This window comes from Pelodiscus sinensis, chromosome 10 (genome assembly GCF_052426305.1).
Source record: "Pelodiscus sinensis isolate ZL-2025 chromosome 10, ASM5242630v1, whole genome shotgun sequence".
Taxonomy (NCBI): Eukaryota; Metazoa; Chordata; order Testudines; family Trionychidae; genus Pelodiscus; species Pelodiscus sinensis.
Window position 1 is genome coordinate 56,211,992 of NC_143061.1, and position 16,300 is coordinate 56,228,291.

The 16,300-nt window shown below is 59.0% G+C and overlaps 1 protein-coding gene across 1 annotated transcript in view; it reads left to right on the top strand.

Moving 5' to 3' along the window:
• The window catches only part of THAP4 (THAP domain containing 4), a 76,096-nt gene extending 60,362 nt beyond the window's left edge, over positions 1-15,734 (top strand). Inside the window, exon 7 of the transcript XR_016350386.1 lies at positions 15,576-15,734. The gene's annotated coding sequence lies outside the window, so the exon portion shown is untranslated. The remainder of the gene's footprint in view (positions 1-15,575) is intronic.
• Positions 15,735-16,300: the final 566 nt, after the last annotated feature.

The window sequence follows — 16,300 nt, forward strand, 5'->3', positions numbered from 1 at the left end:
GCTTGGGATTCTTCTGTCCCAAGTGCAGGACTCTGCACTTGTCCTTGTTGAACCTCATCAGATTTCATTTGTCTCAATCCTCCAGTTTGTCTAGGGATGCTTTCTTGTTGCTCTTTCTGTCAGGGTTAGTGTTAAGAGAAGACAACTGAGGGGGGGACCTGATAAGTCTTCAGGTCATGAAGAGGACAAGGATCAAGTATTCTCCATGTCCTCTGAAGGTGGGGAACGCAGGAACGGGCTTAGTCTGCAGCAAGAGAGACTTGTGCTTGAGAGGAAGCCTGTCTTTCTGTGCGGATGGTTATGCTCTGGAACAGGGAGCCAAGAGAGATTGTGAAATCCCTGTCACTGGAGGTTGGACCATGGATGTCGGCACAGAGGGGGCCCAAAGGCCACTGCCCTCCCACTTTTTACCATGTGCCGGAGCCCCACCCTTCCTTACCCACCTCCAGGCCCTGTGTCCCAGACAGAACTTGGCATGGGTAACGGTAGTCCAGGAAGCCTGAGCAGCTGTAAGGTAGCCACAGACACACACCCCCAGCCCATGTTTCCACACGCCCCTGGATCGCCCATCCACGGCAGGGGGAGGGTCCACGGCTCCCCATTGCTCCCGGTGGCTCTTATCATGGCGAGAAGCTGGAGCCAGGTCAAGGTAAGATCCACACAGCCAAATATGAGGCTGCCACCCCACCATCTGCCCTAGGGAGGGATCTGGAGAGCAAGGACACAGGCTGGAGGCTGCTCTTGGGCCCCACTGTCATGATTCCATCTTGGCTGGGGGGGCAGGGTCTTGGGGAAAGAGGCAGGTCGGAGGGAGGGCCATGGAGTGGCGGTGTGTCATGGGGACCCCACTTTTAGGAAGAATCCATTGCCCCGGGCCTGGACCCCCCCGTCAGGGACAAAGGAAGTTCCATGGTCTGCCTCAGCTCAGGTGGCCGGCCTTGAACTCCTGAGGTCCCTTCCAGCCCTACAATTCGATGATTCTCCGGCTGAAATCCTGAATTCTTACCTCCCGCTTGCCACGGAGGCAGACGGGTTTGAAAACGTGGACAGGTGTTCCCTGGGACGTGGACTGAGAGCACTCGCTCATCTCCTGCGGGCTGGCCACATTGTGTCACCACTGACCTCTAGCCAGGGTCACAGTCACACCCAGGTAGACACACGAAAGGCTTCTCGGCAAGGCCCATTCTTTGCTCAGCAGTCAGTAGGGCAACAGTGCCGTAGCAGGGGAGACACTGGCTGTGGTGCATTTCCTGTAACTTGTTTGAAACACATTTGACAGAGTCCCAAACACCCTGCAAGCCAGGCAGGGAGAACAGAGACGAGGAGGTACCCTCCCACCCAAATATTGTTACTTTCCATAAATGATATATGGGAGTGGCCTGTTCAGTTGAAACTGGCCAGCTCTTGCCATTTGGAATGTGTAAAGAAAATGTGTATAGTAAGGAGAAGACTTACCTGGCATTGCTTGGGCCTTTCAGGACAGGGGGCTGTGGAGCAGGGGGCTGAAGGAGTCAGGTTGGGGGGTGAGGAGGAGCTCAGGGCAGGGGGTTGGGGTGCAGGAGCCAGGGTGGGGGGGTTGGGAGGTGTGTGAGAGAGGTGGCCTCAGGGCACACAGCCTGCTCACCTGCTTCTCCCTGGGGCTAACCCAGGCTAGCGGGGGCCATGCTAGCTGGCCAGCAGCTACTCCCCAGGGCAGGCTGGGGTGGCAGGGGCCATGTTGCCAGCCATCGGCTGCTACCTGGGGCTGGGGCACTTTCTGCCCCCTGTAGTCATTCTAGGTATAAGCGTCCCCTTGCTTGCTGCCCCCTGGTGGTCACGTGTGAGTATAGCTGTCCCTGCTAACACAGTCCTCCCTTTCCCTTTGAGAAACAATCCGAGTCCAGGCACATCCTATTGGCCTGGCACAGCCAAACCCTGCCCTTGCTTTACGTTATAATACGAGGAAGCTGCCGCTTGTGGTGGCCCTAGCACTTACTGTTTAGGGGGAGTTCTTGACCAAACAGACTCAGACAGACGGATGATGGGCTTTCTTACGCATCACGCAGGCTGGCAGACGCACAAACTCTCCAAAGGATAGCAGTTGATACATCAGAAAAGGAGAGCCAGGAATGGAAGAAATGGCTCCTGGAATGGTTACCCTCCACAAAGAGTCATTGGCTTGGTCTGTGCTAGTCTGACCCACACTGGGAGTGTGGGCGTCTTGTGGTTGGTCCACCGAAGGGGTTTATGCGTCTGTTCCTGCGTCCATCCAAGGGACACAGGGATAACCGTTCCTAAGTAATTCCATGTGTAGAGGCTTAGTCCAGAATAAGTGTCTTTTCTGGCTCAGTGTCGCGCCACTTGGAGAAGGAAGAAGGCGCTCTCTTGTTCTGCAATACGCATCTGCCAGGGAGCTGACAGCCTGCACGGGCCCTGGGAGGGGGGACGGGAGACTGTTTCCACACTCCAGCCAGCCCTCAGCACCACCCAGAGCGTGTGATTTAACAGGCCTGGGGGTCAGGCCGCCTCTGCTGCCATAGTAGAGTGGTCGGGAACCCTCGGGCCCTTTGAACGGCCAGGCCTGGGGCGAGTGCCCCTGCCCCTCGTTGCCCCCCGTCGGCAGGCGTGGCATGCGCACGCGAAGCGATTCCGGAATGGCTATGCTGAAGAGTTCCACGTGTAGACAAGTCCCGGTCACCGCGCTCAAGTCGTAGGGGCTTCCTCAGGCAACATGGGGGGGTGGAAATGCAGGTTCCCTCCTCCCCCATGGCCATGGTTCAGCTCGGAGTGCGGGGAGCAGCTGCTTTCCGGGGCTGTGTGGGAGCAAAGAGACAGAAGCTGCTTCCGGCCACAGGGAAATTGGGGGGATTCTGTGGGCCACAGTCCCATCCCTAGGATCCATGGGACCTTTGGCCCTAATAGGGTGCAAGATCCAAGCTCCCAGCCGGCTCCTGGCTGCTCTGGTCCCCACCTCTGCCAGACCTAGGGGCTGCCTCACCCTATGCGCTGGGGAGGGGCGAGGGGTCAGCTGCCTCTTACTGGAGACCCTGCCTCTGAGCCCTGCGAGGACCAGATGCTCACCGCAAGCAAGGTGCAAACGGCCGAGCTCACTCACCCACTTCTGCAGCCCATCGAAGCCTCCTCAGCCCCAGCCCCTCATGGCGGCCCCAGGCCTGCCTCGGCCACCTGTGCCCTAGGCGTGCCTCGCAGAGCGCCACGTGCCCAGCATAGTCATCCTCGCCTGGGCTCATCCCCGCAGGCGCTGCCCCCCTCCAGGCTGCGGCTCAGCACAGGAAGCTCTTGCATTTCCCCAGCCTCCAAGCCTCCTGCTGTCACCCGCCTGGCCCCGGCCCTGCTGTTCTGCCAGCCATTCAGCAGCCGCAGCCCAAGGCAAAGATGCAAGAGAGCTGGCAGTGGCACCAGCCGCGGGAGCAAGGAAGCTGCCAGCAGGGCTCTCGCTCCCCAGTGCCAGGTGCGGGGGGCTGCCTTGGGCTGACCCAGCACCCGGCCAGAGGCGGGAGTCCCGCTGTAGCTCCGTTACTAGCAAGCCCAGGCAAAGCAGCACTCGCGTCACAGCCAGAGGAGAGGAACAGGCTGTGTGGGAAAGTGCCGCCTGTGCAGCGACCTCAAGCAGCGGCCAGGCGCGGGGCTAGGTGTCTCCGACGTGGTTCCTCAGGGCACTTCCCCATTGCTCGGCCGCAGACAGGCCAGTCACACCACAGAGGCTGCCTTCAAGGTGACGTGACGACTGCACGTCCCGACGGGGCGGGAAACCCAGCAGGTCTTTGGGCAGAAACGAAACCCGTCCTGCAGGAGGAAAAGCTGTCTCTGGGCTTCAGAGTCCGCCTCGCAGAGGGCGCCAGCCCACAGCCTGGCCTAGGATCCCCTGAACGCCGGCCATTCAGATGTCACAGAGCAGCGCGGGTCCAGCCCCACTGGCAGTTAGGGGGCGGGTAGGCAGGTTCGGGAAGCTGGTCTCTTCCTTTACGTCCCCCCCCAAGGTTCGCCCCTTCTCAGCAGTGCCTGTGATCTCACCATCTGCCAGCCCCCCCCCCAAACCCGCCTCTGGTTCTCACTTCCCTTGACTGCAGGGTTCCTGCTTCTGGCCCAAGCCCCCTGCATCAGGCCAGAGGTTTCATTCGCACCCCTCTGCTCATGCCACCCTCTTCAAACCCTCTCCAGCCTTTTGCCTCCAATGGTGCTTCCCATCTTCCTGGCCCTGCACCTCTCCCTTTCTGCATCCCTCCTGGTTCCTGCCCCCCTCGAGCACCGCTCTATCCCCCTCTCGTATTTGCACCTTCCACCCCACCCCTATCCTTGATTCCACCCGCAAATCCCTCTGGTCCCAGTGGAGTCGGGCCGTGCTTAGTGGGCAGCTGGAAAATTTGAATCTGGCCCAGAACTTAGCAGTTTACCCAAGCTCCGTAGCAAAGCACCTTGGACCCGAACCCTGCCTGGCCATGCGGGGAGTTCAGGGCTGGTCTCCAGCCCTCTGCTTCCAAGGAGGCTCCCCGCCTAGTTCCAGCTTCTGAACCGAGAGGCTGAGACTGAGACCTCGGCGCTGCCAGCGGGGCTCTCGCAGCACTGCCAGTCAAACACTGAATTACCGACCGATCTGCACGCTGCTAGTCGGTGCCTCGCTTGGCTACTGGCCACAGGCCTTGTTCTTTGAGCCTTGCTGAAATGCTGCTCCTCAGGACCCAGAACTCGCCCATCGGCCAGTGCCAACAAGAATCGCCTGCACGAGAGTAGGTGGCCCCATGAACTCCCACGCCCGTGGGCCTGGGGTAACGTAGCTCCTCCAGCACTGAGGTGGCACTTTGGGCCTTGGAACCTCGCTCCTCGGAGGGGGATGACAGCTTCCTGATGTGAGCAGTGAGCTGAGGGGAAGGGACACGACTTCCTCTCTCCCGCACGGTACCTGTCTAGGCTGACAGACACATCTTGCTCCTTGTTCTCCCCCCGGGGGCCGGTGTGGCCAGCAGGACGTCTGTGGAGTCGAGTCGTTTCTGTACAAGGAAGCTCAAAGTCAGCACCACTGCAGGAAAGTTTGGCAAACGGCGAGGACTTAACCAGGCAGCCCCATCTCTTGGCGAGATCCCTTCCGTGTGCACGTCGGCCCAGCTGGGCAACACCAAGTCCTGCTGGGCAGCTTGTGCTCCTGCCAGGACTGCTACTGAAATGGGCATGGCTCTGGCGGGCGGCTGGGCTGGGTGCTGCAGGAGAGAGCGCGCTGGGGCCCGTGGGAGTAAAGAACAGCTTGTATGGCCAGGCTCTCTACCAGGCAGGAAGCTCCCAGCTCTGCTGAGCTCTGACGGGGACACCCCAGCCTACAACCTTCCGTTCCATTCCATTCGTGGCTGGGGTTGGCCCCGACACCCCTACTGCCCACCCCCACGTGCCTCAGAGGGGCGCTGGGCCCTGCTCATGCGTGCCCGCCGGGGGCAGGCAGCAGAGCCGATGCAGTGCAGAGTAGGCCAGCCCACTCACGTGCTAGCACCCCTGCATTGCCCCCCGCAACCCTCTCTCCCCTGCCCCCAGCACAGACCAGTGCTCCCTGAACCCAGCGCATCCCTGCATGGAGCCAGGCGCCACGTACAGCCGCTGCTGACCCAAGAGACGCCGTGGGCTCTGGCGAGGCGCACCCAGGAGTCCATCATTGTGTTCTCTGGGCAGTGGAGGCACATTTGAAGGGGGAAGGGAGCACCCGCATCCGAGGTGCCGTGACCCCCATGGGGAGGAACTGAGGTGCACTGGGACCGACAGGCTGAAAGCCCGGGCCAGGCGGGCTGGCTGTCAGGAAACCGTCTCCCACAGGAAGTGACGGGAGCCCCGTTGCTGGGGATTTCAGACGCTCTCAGTCTGTGGGCGGGAGCAGGCCGGCTGGTGGGAGACTCAGACTCGCTGGTCTCCCCCTCCAGCTTCCACAACTCGTGCCCAGCTGAGATGGGCTCCGACCGGACAGCTGTGGAGCCGTGCCCGAGTCGTCGATTCCCTGCTCTGGGAAGTGTTTCCCTGGGCAGGGCCCTGCCGCAGATCCCTGTGGCTTTCTAGCGGGCCGGCTGAAGCCCAGAGTGCTGGGACAGCACCAGCCAGGCGCCCCCCTAGGGCACGGCGCACAGCTGCGTCAGGACCAGGCACTGAGACCCGGGGAAGCGGGCGCTCTTCCTGGCTGGAGAGCTGACAGCAGAGACCTTCCACTGCTGGTCCCAGTCCAGGCGGGGCAGGCAGCCTGCACATGCTGGGAGGTCGGTGGCAGCCCGAGAGGCCCTGCGACGGGTGGGTGGGGGGAGGCGCGATGCAAGCCCGTCTGTTCTTTCAGGGAGGGCGAGCAGGTCTCAGGACAGTGACCACCCCCCCACCAAACGGGGAGTGAGGGGCCCAGGCAGCAGCTGCCGCCAGATCTGCAGTGACCCGCTGGCATCCCAGGCGGGGCTGAAGGCGATGTCCCAGCTCCGGGCTTCTTCCAGGCGCTGGACGCTCCGGCACCCAGGCGGCCGTCCAAGCGCTTGGTCGCACCTGGGAGCAGAGATGGGCAAATGAGCTGATGGGGAGACCCTGCTGATCCCCAGCTCACAGGAGGGCTGCCCACACTTCAGGGGGTGCCCACCTGCCCCTACACTCAGCCGGCTATGCTGCCTGGAGGAAGGGCTACCAGGCCCTCGTCCTCCCTGCGTGAACAAACACCAGCCTGGCCCAGGCATGGGTGTGCTCCTCAGGAGCAGTGCAGCTTTGTGCAGGGGCCCAGAGAAACCCGCTTGTGCCCTGCCCCAGCTGTGCCCCCAGGCGGGTCGGCCACAAGCTGATGTGCTCCTGCCCTTGTGTTACAGCCAGGGGGCAGTCACTTCGGACCACGGCCTCTCCCCAGCCTCCCGTTGCATCACAGAGCCCCTGCTGCCGGGCACCGGACACGTGGACTTGAGATCTCTCTGTCCCATCAAGGGGTCCCCAGGGCATTGACGGTCACTGGGTGGGAAGGCGCAGAAACATGCCCCCTTGATGATGAAAGGGACAGGCGGGTGGCGTTGGGGACCCTGCCCTGGGGTGGTGCTGTGGGCAGGGGCCAGGAGTGCTGGACGCCCCCATGGGAGTGGGGGGTCTGGTTTCCCTTTCACGGTGCTCAGACGCAGGCCCATCGCGCTGCTGGGGCAGGGGACAAGTGCCTCCGGGCGCAGTTCCCACCACTGCGGAGGGGGAGTTTTCATGCCTAGGGAATTCCCCCTCCAGTGCTGCCCTTTGGCTGCTGTCTCTGGGACAGGCATGGTGCCTGTCAGCCCGGTGCCCCTTCACTCCCACCATGCGTACCCCCCTCCCGCACCGCGCAGGTCGGGCCAGTGTTACCGGCAGGCTCCAGGCCCACAGCCACCTCGCAGGCCAGCGCCCTCGCCAGTGGCTCAGCACTCCCGCTTCTCACCATGGCTAGGAGCCAGTTGACCGGCCCTGCACTACCTGCTGGCCGTGGCCTGGCCCTCCCAGAACTGGGCCAGAGCTGCACACAGGGTCACGCCCGGGACAATGAGTCGAGCCAGAACAAGGCAGCCCACGTGTGGAAGTGCAGCAAGGGGTAAGAGTGGGACCCGCGATCCCTGGAATCCAAGCCCCCCTCTTCTTGGCGGAGCACAGTTCATGCAGAGGGAGCCCAAAGCACCTGGCATGTTCCACCTCCAGCTTGTGGAACTCACTGCCACCGCGGGCACGCCCAGAGCGCAGCGAGAGGACAGGCCCCGCTAGCTCCTGGAGGCACTAGACTGGATTAAAAATAGCCAGGAGCCTTGGAGGGGATCTAGCCCCTCCTGTCTCGGAGCTGGAACCAGCTGCTGAGGGGATTCCCTCGGAAGCAGCGTCCCCGGCCAGGGAAGGGCATTCAGCGCCAGCGGTCTGCTTTAAGGCCTTTCTTTGGGGCTGGTTTTGGCTCGAGTACATGCGACAGACGGAAGACAATGGAGCGTCCGTGTGCTCAGGAATTCCCATAGGATTTCCCTGCTCCAAGTAGCCTGAAGCTGGGGGGGCAGCTTTCCGCCAGGTTTCCCCTGGCCCCTCTTCCCCTTCAACCGCACCGAAGCAGCTGTGGAGCAGGCAGGATCTGTTAACCCTTTGTGGCTCGCCCCAGGTTTTACCTTTAATCAGCAGGCCCGTCCATAACTGTCCAGCTAGGAGACTGGGGGGTGCACTGCCCCCCAGCCCTGCCAGGCTGCTGCTATTCTTCTCCCCTCCCCCGGACAGTCAGGGAGCTGCTGCTGCACCCTCCTCTGACCCCCCGGGGCAGCCGGGAGGGAGAGGAATGGATGGAAGCCCGCGGCTCGACGGGCGCAGCACAGTGCTAGCTGGATGCCCTCCCGTGGGGTGCTCTGGGTGGACACCCTGTTTGTGACTGTAATACACGCCTGGGCAATACAGATCATGAATAGAGCCGTGGGGAGGCCCATCAAAACGCTGCTCCAAAGCCAGACTGGGTCTTGCCAGCGCCGTCAGAAGGATGAACGCAAGCAAAAGCCAGGGACAGCAGCTGGAACAGCCCTAACTCTAAGGTAAGCTTTGGGGCCCCGATCCTGCAGGCACCTCTGCCGTGAGTAGCTCTAGGTGCACACAGAGCTTGGGAGGCTACCCCAGTGTGTAACCTGGGACGCCCGTGCCTCAGCCTGTGTAGGATCCAGCTAAAAATGCCAATGAGCCCTGAGAAAGAGGCCTCCGAGTTCCTGCTTCAGGCACCTCTAGCAATTGTCAGGTTTGCTTTAGCACCCATCCCTGTAGTGTTTAAAGTCCTTCCCAGGTAGATCAGACCAGCAAGCTCCCTAGCAGACCTCAGAGCTGCCCCCCTCCTGTTACGGCTTGGTTTGTTCTGTGTTTTAAATGACCAGAGCTCTGGTGAGGGTAGAAAAGCACCAACAAAAAGCAGGGACCCAAGAGTCTGCACGCACCTGTGAGGACCCGCACTGGGACCTGAGAGTCTGCACGCACCTGCGAAGACCCGCACGGGGACCTGAGAGTCTGCACACACCTGCGAAGACCAGCACCGGGACCTGAGAGTCTGCACGCACCTGTGAGGACCCGCACTGGGACCTGAGAGTCTGCACGCACCTGCGAAGACCCGCACGGGGACCTGAGAGTCTGCACACACCTGCGAAGACCCGCACGGGGACCTGAGAGTCTGCACACACCTGCGAAGACCAGCACCGGGACCTGAGAGTCTGCACGCACCTGCGAAGACCCGCACGGGGACCTGAGAGTCTGCACGCACCTGCGAGGACCCGCACGGGGACCTGAGAGTCTGCACGCACCTGCGAAGACCCGCACGGGGACCTGAGAGTCTGCACGCACCTGCGAAGACCAGCACCGGGACCTGAGAGTCTGCACGCACCTGCGAAGACCCGCACGGGGACCTGAGAGTCTGCACGCACCTGCGAGGACCCGCACGGGGACCTGAGAGTCTGCACGCACCTGCGAAGACCCGCACGGAGACCTGAGAGTCTGCACGCACCTGCGAAGACCCGCACGGGGACCTGAGAGTCTGCACGCACCTGCGAGGACCAGCACCGGGACCTGAGAGCCTGCACGCACCCGCACCGGGACCCGAGAGTCTGCACGCACCTGCGAGGACCAGCACCGGGACCTGAGAGTCTGCATGCACCTGCGGGGACCCGCACCGGGACCTGAGAGCCTGCACGCACCCGCACCAGGACCCGAGAGCCTGCACGCACCTGCGGGGACCAGCACCGGGACCCGAGAGTCTGCACGCACCTGCGGGGACCAGCACCGGGACCCGAGAGTCTGCACGCACCTGCGGGGACCCGCACCAGGACCCGAGAGCCTGCACGCACCCGCACCGGGACCCGAGAGTCTGCACGCACCTGCGGGGACCCGCACCGGGACCCGAGAGTCTGCACGCACCTGCGCGGACCAGCACCGGGACCCGAGAGCCTGCACGCACCTGCGGGGACCCGCACCGGGACCTGAGAGCCTGCATGCACCTGCGGGGACCCGCACCGGGACCCGAGAGTCTGCACGCACCTGCGGGGACCCGCACCGGGACCTGAGAGCCTGCATGCACCTGCGGGGACCAGCACCGGGACCCGAGAGCCTGCACGCACCTGCGGGGACCAGCACCGGGACCCGAGAGCCTGCACGCACCTGCAGGGACCTGCACCGGGACCCGAGAGCCTGCACGCACCTGCGGGGACCCGCTCGGGGACCTGAGAGTCTGCACGCACCTGCAGTTCCAAGGCTTCCCTGTGTATGTGGCTTGTGGATTTGGCCTGAAACAACACGGTGACTTGGAGATCCATCCATAAGGGCCCGGGCAGGTTCAAGTGTCTCCAGCAGGTTTCTGTGTGTTGCCTTTTCGGAGATCCGATTTGTGTCCATTAATTCTTTCCTGTAGAGCCTGTCCGTTTGGCCCGTATACATTGTAGAGGGGCATTGCTGGCATTTGATGGCCTAGATCACGTTAGTGGATGTGCGGTTAAATGAGCCACTGACGTGGTGGCTGATGTGGTTGGGTCCAGTGGTGAAATCGCTGGTGTAGGTGTATGCGGAGTTGGCACCGGGGCTGATTGCAGGGGTGGGTTCCTGGATGATTACAATGGAGGTTTGCTGTGTGGTGACTGGACAGAATTTGTTTGAGGTTAGGGGGGTTGTCCGTAGGCGAGGATTGGCCAGTCCCCCAAGGCCTCAGAGCGAGGGGTCATTTTCCGGGCTAAGCTGTAGATTGCTGATAATCAGGGCTCGACAATCTATGTAATCTACTTGCCCGGGGCGAGTAGATTACAACCCGGAAGAGCCGGGTTCGGGCGATCTGAGCATGCGCAGATCACCGGACAGTGCGGCTGGCGAGCCCTGCTGCTAATGCGCTGGAGGGGTTGAAGTTGGGGGCGGTAGGTGATGACAAGTGGAATTCTGTTGGTTTCTCTTCTTGGCCTGTCTTGGAGTGGTTCATGTCTGGGTATCGTCCGGCTTTGTATTTGTTCAGGCAGTCTGAGTAAAATCCGCTCTGCACTTTAGACCCATTTGTGAGGGGAGGGAAGTACAAATAAATCTTTTCAACTGGAAATGAATTGGGTTGGGGCTTTGTGCTCAGGAATAGCTCCCCACGGCTGAACGCTCTCGGTGGCTAGATGGCAGGGTACTAGCTGCTGTAGCGCTGAGAGGAAGGTTTTGTGGGATGAGAGCACAAGCAGTTGCGATTCCCTCTTTGTTCCGCTGAGCCTGGCGGTGGCACTGTGGAGCTGCGCAGGACGTCAGAGCAAGCTCGGAACGGGCTCCAGCCAGGGGTGGGGAAGGGAAGTTTGAAAGGCTTGAGGGGCAGGACGCCAGCAGCGACTGTTCTGCCTCTCCCGGACTCCGGCGTGCTCCCTGTCCATCCTGACCCAGCCTGCAAGGGGTTTACTGCCAGCCAGTGCACAGAACCCGTTCTCAATCACTGCTGCTTGGTTGTCTGCTCTGCTCACATACTGATGGAGAAACCATGATCAGCTCTGCAGGGCTCTGGACGTGTCCATAGCTACATGTGTGGCAACCCCAGGCGTGGCTGGGGCTCACCTGCCACGGGGACAAGCCCTAGCACTCCAAAGGTCGGTCTCAGTGCATGTAGCTCGCACTGTTCCGGTCGGGGTGCCCCAGCCCTGCCATCTCAGGGTATTAAGGACGAGTCGACTAGTCGATTTCCCCCCCTTGCTGCCTCTATCACAGGCCTGCACAACTTGGAAAAACCCCACCACGCATGTCTCCACTTGGTCCCCTGGCATTTGTCTCTCCTGCACCCCGCCCCTTGGTGCCTTCCCCTTTCTCCTGACCTGCCCCCCTCCCCTCAGCACAAGCCCCTTCCCCCTCCCCTACCTGGCTTCTGCCTTCCAGGTTGCAGGGCTGCCGGAGCCTTTTTGAATGCGGCGGTCGCCAGCCGTGATGTCATGATACCACATCATGCCAGTGTCCTGGAGTCTGTCGGCATCCTGCCCTCTGACTCGCACCCTGCCTCCTCGTGCTGGAGCTGCATGCAGGCAGCCCGGCAGCGAGAATCGCCACACTTCCCCCTCCCCGGCGGGGCGGTGCGCTGCTCCTCCGCCCGGCTGGCTGATCGGATGGGGCTGCACAGTGAGCCCCTGTGGGCCGCATGTTGTGCAGACCTGCTCTATCAGATAGAGGCAGCCAAGGGCGGGGGCTGGAGAGGGGTACTTCAAAGCAGCAGCGCCGCATGGAGCCCAGGGTCAGCTGTGCAGCACTGTTGCTTTGAAGCACTGAGGCGGCGTTTCAAAGCAGCAGCGCCGCATGGAGCCCAGGGTCAGCTGGGGACTGACCCTCTGGACTCAGAGTCCACCGCTGACCCCAGGCTCCATGAGAGACTCTCGTACATTTCAAAGCTGGCCCCCACGTGCAGCCCGGAGTCAGCGGGATTTCCTGCTGGCCCCGGGCTGCACGCGGAGTTCCGCATTTCTCCTTTGCAATGGACAAGCGCCCTAGAGGGGCCCAGCGGGGCCCAGTGGGGGCTCTTGTACATTTCAAAGGCGGAATGCCCAAGTGCCTATCGAGTAGTCGATGGAAATTCCTGACTGCCTTCCACACCCACACTCCCAGCAGCACACTAGCTGGGCCTGGCGTGCCTGGCCTAGGCCAGAAGCCAAGAGCTGTATTTTCAGAGGCAGCCCAGCTCTTAAGTCTACTGCATGACCTGTGCTGGTGTGAAGGCCCGGGCTCTTGCAAAGGCTGTTGTTTCTGCAGGCTTATAAAACCACGACAGGTGTGGAGAATGTTATTGTTCCCATAACACAAGACCTAGAGGGTCACCAAATGAAATGAATAGGCAGCAGGTTTAAAACAAACAAAAGGAAGAATTGCTTCACACAAGGCCCCGTCAACCTGTGGAACTCCTCTCCAGAGGAAGTTGTGAAGGCCAGGACTATGCCACCCAGGACAGAAAAGGATTGTGGGGTTTCATTGCATGGAAGGTGAGGCACACACCCAGCAGGGCGCTGATGTCAGTCATGTGTTCCAGACTCTCCAGAGGAAAAGAAACGAGGCCAGTGACTACCTGGGGTAGGAGATGCAGAAGGGCTTGTCCAGATCAGGCCCAGGGACTGCAAAAGGAGGTGTTGGAACAAAGCCAGCAGAACCGGCCTGGGCCAGGCAGGAGACACATGCTGAGCAGGACTGCTCTCTGCAGGGGACACTCTTCAGGGCTGGCAGAACATGCCATGAGCCACCCTGTTCCGCAGACACTCCACATCCTGCAGCCCCTGGACAGTTCTGAATGGGGAGTAAGCCGTTGCGTGCAATACACAAATGGGTGTGTGTGTGGGCTCTGGGCCCGGTGCCCTCCATCCCTGGGACAAGAGAAACAGATGCTGGGCAGTTCTATTTCCGGGATCCTGCACGCACTGGCTTGACGCTGTTTTCTCTCCACTTACTTCGGGGCAGACGGCCTGGACTATTGTCTCTTCATACAGTACTTTGCTGTTCTGTCCAGCTGGGTGTGAGTGCATGGGGAAGCAAGGAACTTCAGAGCAAAGCTTTTAATAAAATCTGTGATTATGACTATGCAAGTGAGTATCTCAGGGAAATTGGTAAAATGCAGTAATGTTGCACCCATATTCTCCTTCCCGTGTTCCTCTTTAAGCTGAAGATGGGTGTGTGTGTGTGTGTGTGTGTGTGCAGAAAAGGCATCTCATATTTCCCTTGCTCTCCTGACCTAGCCTTAGGTATCAGAGGCACACTTTCTGCTTTCCTTTGCTGATTTGGGAGTTCCTGGAATTCTTTCTTAGATTTGCTTTGATGACTAATTATTAACCCCTCTCTGTGTGCAATGCTGCACAATCCTCATATGCTGGTTGGCTGTCATTTAGAAAAGTCAGATTGTCAACAAAATGTAAATCTTCCAGGCTACTCTGCTGTATCTTTCCACACCTGTTCTCAGAATGGCAGCGGCAAACAGGAGAGCTAAAAGGTGCTGTGGACTGGGAACAGATAACACTCCCCAGCAGGGGCGTTACCTAGGCATGTGCATGTGCAGAAGGGAATCTTTTGATCGCTTCTAGCTTCCTGCAGAACGGGAGCCCAGCTGTACCTGCCTTTCACTCCCGAGTGACTAGCTTATTTTCAAGGCTGCCTTCGCAAGGAAAAGGGACAGAAGCTTATTTTATTATTGTTATGGTTTTAATTAAAGAAAGCTTTGGTTGACTGGTGTGCTTCTTACTCCCTGGGATCAGGAGACCAGCTGGAGGAAATACAAGAGATAGAGTGATCAGTTTCCTGGGGCCATATGGCTGCTCCATAGGGTTCACTCCAACTTGCACTGAAACTGGAGGCCAAGCTATCTGGGGAGCTGACAGATGTGCTCATGGTCTGAAGCTTCTTAGTTGCACAAGAGATAATTCACTTAAATTCAAAGATGATCTATCTGCCTCTCTACAAGGGCTTGAGCAGGGCTACTCAACTTTGGAAGCCTCAGGAGCCACAATGATACTCTCAGCACATGCGAAGGGCTGCAGCTTAAGTGTGGTTGCATATACGTGCAAACATATATGCAAATATATGCAAATAGCTTCTTTCACACTGATGGGCATGAATACAACGTTTAAGGCAAGGCTACACAACACACAGGCCCCATTTAAGTCAGTTCTGCTGACATTAATACAATGCAATATTTACCCGAGTTCCCCCCATCTGACAGCACTTTGAACAAGCACCGACTGTCCAGGAATTGAACTACTAAAATGCATATTAAGAGAAGACCATTATATTGACTTGCCATTGTGGAGCGTGTTCCCAGTGGAGGCCACCTTCACAGGATCCCACGTCAGCCGCGTGTTGAACCCCATGTAAACCCAAACCGCACCACGGGCTGCAAACAAACAGGCCGTGGACCACATGCAGCCCATGGGCCATGTGTTGAGTAGCCCTGGACTTGAGTGTTTGCTGCCAATGCCACATACATGAAAACAGTTGTCTTTGAAACTGAAAGTCTATTTATAAATATATATTAAGTATATATTTTAGGTGTTAACTCAAGAGTAGCGAAGTGATAGGATGGGCAAGGGACACTAACCCTCACCTGACACTTCCTAGCTCAGCAAGACTTTTTTTACATTCCTTCGCCATTTTTGCTACAACTTGTAGTAAGAGGGGCAGTGTACAGTCAATGAATTGAGGATCAGCCAAGTGCAAAAAGCCATGCATGTAGGAAACAGTGAGCAGAGTGCACATGTGCCAGGGAACCACGGCTTGCTAACTGGGAAAGATTTCAAGTCAAGTGTTAAAAGTGACCTGTAAAGCAGTTTTTTCAATTGGCTTGCAGCCTAGGATGTATAAAGGACTGATCTTTTACTATCATGAGTCTTTATTCTTACCAATACCATATTTTACATTCATGATATCTCCTGGCTTTGTTGGAGGATGTCTAAACAATGAGAACTCTCAGTAAACAGCACCTGCCTTGGCTGGTGAGATTGTTAAAGATTTAACAAAGGCTTCCTTTATTCAAAATGTGAGTTAGTCATTACAGTTATTTGCCTTTTTGAAGCATCCAAGTGTTTTAAAACAGTCTGATTAAAAGTATTTTTTCCCTCCCCAGGGAAAATAACTTTCTTTCTTCTCATCATTTACTCTAGCTCTGTCATCATCATCTTTCACCCTTGACCAGACCTGAGCTCCTAATGTACAAGCCAGCTGAGGAAAGAACACCCCACCCACTTACAGCCCTGAAAAGATTTTAAGCTTTCCTTGTTCATTACAACAAAGCAATAAAAAGGCTCAAGCTCACCTTCAAAAGTCAAGTTCTCTCCCCAAAGGGAGTGCCATGAGTGAGTGTGAAATGACGCAGGGACCCAGCAGAGGTCAAGGTGAGCAGATAAGCAGCAGCACAGGCATCTGCAATTGTTTGAGGTGCCAGATTTGAGTTCAGGAAGGCAAAGGGCAGCCAGCTCTGAGTAACTGCCCTGGGCGCTAGTAGGTAGAGCAGCAGGTTGGGTGACATTCCCTTCTGCAGCACTCTTCTCCTTCTCTTGCTTTGGGGCAACAGGCTTCCCTCTCACCCTGCGGGGATCCTCTCATCGTACCCCCCCCCCCCATGGTATTGTTGCTCTCAGTGGCCCGGCCAGGAGAGGGGCACGAGGCAGGAGCAGAGACTCTACAGCCGCGGGGGGGGGGGGGGGGGGTTCGTCTGCAGAGGGGAGAAGCCGGGGGCCCAGCCCAGTTTCTGTAAGGGAGAGGTCTTGGCATGGGGGAGGGGGAGAATCGCCCTTCCTCCCCGCCAGGCCCCCAGGGAGGGGCCGAGGGGGTCTCCAGGGAGGGGCCGAGGGGGTCTCCAGGGAGGGGCCCCTGGAGGGGCCGAGGG